The sequence below is a fragment of the Corvus brachyrhynchos genome, unplaced genomic scaffold (assembly GCF_000691975.1).
Source record: "Corvus brachyrhynchos isolate BGI_N302 unplaced genomic scaffold, ASM69197v1 scaffold3, whole genome shotgun sequence".
Classification (NCBI taxonomy): Eukaryota; Metazoa; Chordata; class Aves; order Passeriformes; family Corvidae; genus Corvus; species Corvus brachyrhynchos.
Window position 1 is genome coordinate 783,204 of NW_008237619.1, and position 3,677 is coordinate 786,880.

At 40.9% G+C, this 3,677-nt stretch overlaps 1 long non-coding RNA gene across 1 annotated transcript; it reads left to right on the forward strand.

Moving 5' to 3' along the window:
- Nucleotides 1-777: 777 nt before the first annotated feature.
- Nucleotides 778-3,590, forward strand: LOC108446113. Its single transcript, XR_001861217.1, has 2 exons — nt 778-2,600; nt 3,029-3,590. It is a non-coding gene; the product is annotated as an uncharacterized LOC108446113 (long non-coding RNA).
- Nucleotides 3,591-3,677: the final 87 nt, after the last annotated feature.

The window sequence follows — 3,677 nt, forward strand, 5'->3', positions numbered from 1 at the left end:
CCCAATTCACTGCTTTAGGAATGGCACATTTTAACCTAACAAGTACCAATGTCTGGTATCGCTTCAGCTTTTCTGTTCTGGGACATTGGGATCCCAGCTAGGGTTTGTTAGGGGATAAATGTCATTAACTGACCTTTGGAGATTTTCAGTTGCAATTTGAGTTTCTATAGCAGATATAGCAGCTTTGGTGACTATTTCTTTCTCTGTGTTATCTAATAATTCATCTATCATAACATTCAGGTCACCCTAATCTGTGTTTTGGGCTTTTATGACTATTTCTATACGTATGGCTACTTTTTCTGGATTGTCTTTGTATCTTCCAATCAAGTTTTTCCACTACTGTAGTTCTTTGAGGGAGAATGGTGTCTTTATATAAATCACCTTCTGATTTCTCACAGCTTGTCTTAGAGGTACTTCTAAAACAGGTTTTTCCCCCCTTTTTATTTGCTTTTGACCTTGTGTGTTTAGCAATGGGACTGACTGCTTTCATGACTTCTTGGGCTGTCTCCCCCTTTTTTCTACCACTTTCTCTGCGGAAACTATGTCTATTGGAGTAATCTCATTTGCTTTTAATTGAAACTGCTTCATTGGTGTGAAAAACGAGGTTCACTCTCCTGTTAGAATTTAAAGAGTTTAATATAAAGACAATAAGAGACACATAAAAAAAAGCAAAGGGATAACGGCCGGATGCCTTGGCGCTCTGCCAAGAGCACGCCTGATGCTCGAGGTGAGTCCTTTTTATACCATTTTTACGTCTGTTCTTTGTGCATATTCAAACTTTTCCCGGAGCTGTTCTGCATGGCCACTCCTTGGTCCCTCAATGTGGGATAGTGGAAGGTGTTTTTTGGGTTTCCAAGAGGATCCAGGGCCAGGGGCTCTATCTCAGCAGGCTGTGGCCAGAAATCCTGGAGCACTGAGGAAATCCAGCTGGAATCCCTCCCCTTTTCCTGGTGCAGGTGCAGGACAGCAGAGATAAAATGCAGATTTGGGTGTGCTTTGAGGAGCTGACCTTTGAACAGAAAGTTTCTCAATGCTGGTGGCTAGTGTGTACTTCCCTGGGAAAGGAAGGCTCAGCCCCTGCCGGGGGGACAAACCCGGAGATGGGGATTCATTCCCAGCCCTGCCAGACTCTCTCTCTGCCACCCTACTTTTCTTTCCAGCTGTGGTAGGAACAGAACAGTGTCTCTTAATTCCGGAATGATTCGTACGTGAGTGCACTTGAGATGGTGCCAAGTATCTTTTTTTCCCTCTGGAATCTCTACAGCGACTTCCAAACTCAAATTCTTAATAGAAACAGAGCGTTTTGCAGTGGGGGCAGCACTCCTTGTATGACTAATAACACACTTGCAGTCTGTTTCTTTTTCTTGGGCTCCACTTGTCCTGGCATTCCTAAATGCAGTGGCTGCCTGGACCAGAGTCATCCTCGGCAGAAAATGCCAGGTTTTGGCAGCTGCTCAGGGGGCTTTTCCAGGGCTCTTGGCACCCTCTTATGGCCAACGTGCAGGGACAGCACCGACTCTGGACCTTTCCTGAGGGCAGGAGTGAAGGGAATGGGATTCTGTCTTATAGGAGAGTCACAGATGAAGTGTAAAGTGTTTTTACTCCATTTGTTGCCCGGGATTCCGTGCTGAGTGTCTTCTTGACTGAGTACAGAAAAGGAGCAGAAGGATACTGAATTGCAAGGATGAGAAACTGGGATTTCACTGCTCTACTCATGTAGAGAAATAAAAAAAAAACCCAGCCCAAAACTTTACTACCCACCAGTGCTAGTGCTGGTCACCAGTAGTGGGACTTCCACCCGATTTTAAAGGATTTCATTTGCTGCCCACTTGCCTCTGCCTGGTTTTAGTCTCAAATAACCTAAATAATTTCACGCCACTCATTTATACTCTTGTTGCAGTCTATCAGTATTTCAACTACACCTGATGGAAATCCTCAGTCTGTCTTGCCACATTCAAGCAGTTTGAAGAAATGTTTCCAATCATCTTTAAATGAGTATTAATTGAAGTATCAATGCCAGTGTAGGGATTTACACGTCATCAAATTTCCTCTTCAACAGGGAGAACCTCCAAACATTTCAGGTTATTTTCCCTGCTTGAACAGCAGTCACCTCACCCATTTCTGGATATGGATAAGGTTATTTTAAACAACTACCGTGAGAAAATTCCTGCAGCACTTACAAGAACAAGATTTATTTGTCAGTTTTTCTCCTCCAGGAAGAAGAGTTTTACTCCAGTTATGCCATTTTTTTTAACAATACCATGCTAACATTCCAAAAATCTAAAAATATTCATTCCTGATTTGGTTAGTTCATTAATATTTTGATCCATGGAATGAGGGACTCTTGATAAACAGGGAAGGAATGATAGAAACAGCAAAGACAAAACAGATACTCCACCCAAACCGTGTGTGTTTACTACTTTCTGTTCCTTCTTACCTTCTATAAAGTTATTTAATTTAAATCTTTGACATGTATCTATTAGAGACATCGTGTGAACTAAAAATGAGTGTAAAGCCACATCACTGAGCCTCCACTAAAAGTTTCTATCATTCAAATGGGCTTTTCACCAGCTTTTTGCTGCACAAGAACCTGACTGCAGGTAAGCATCGAGTAACTCTTTTTATCTCATGGGAAGGAACAGCTTTAGGGCAGGAAAAGCATTCCATGGAATTTCAGCTGGACCACTCATCTACAAAATGTTACTACAGCCCAAGAAACAGATGCAAAATTATAGTCACAGCTGCATTCTGAGCAGAACAAGTTGGGTAATGGTACACTAAGCTGCTAATTAAACTGCTAATGATTTTTTTTTTTTAGTGCCACTGCGGTATTTTGCCATCTCTGTTTAAATTTCAAAAAAATAAGTACCTAGAAAATTTTGAAATGGCAAATTTCTACCTTGCTTAATACCAGCGAGGCCTCCAAATACACGCTACATACTAAAAAACCCTCTTCAAAATCACACAGGCACGGAGATTTATTGGGAGCTCGTTTGCTAACCAGCTCTTTCTCTCTGTACTTTTCCAGAATTTTCCTTCCTTTCCACCCTGCCATCCTCCCAAGCTCCTGTGCACTGCTGGCTGCAGCAACACCCACTGTGGAGAGATAATAAACTGACATATGTCATGACATGCTGGCGGCTGGGAGGATGCTGGAGCTGCATTTTCAAAAAATAATAGCAACAGTACAATTTTATTTTTATTGTGATAACTGCAGTGAAATTTATGGCAGCGTTAGTAGTTTATTGATTCATTATGCCAGATTAGCTGAGGGAGGTAATTACAGCCCTGACATGAAAATGCCTTTAATGTTTCCATTTCAATTTTGCAGTTTATAATATGCAGATTACAGCATTATCATAATTCCATATTGTCACATGTACAATTCCATGGCAGAACATTTGCTTCCCAGGATAATGGAGCTAATTTCTAATAAATGATTTCAGCAAGGATCTTAACTCATTCAGCTCTTGGGTAAATAGTGATGGCAATAACAATATGCACATTTTTCAAGTGATTCATGCAGATGTACATTACTTAACGCCAGGCAGCTCTGTGACAAATGAAATACAATAAATTTTATACTAATATTTGCAGCAGTAATTTTGTGCTTTAAGATTTGCCCAGACAACATCCAATCTGTAACAATTTAAAGGCAGCTAAAATGAAATAGATTG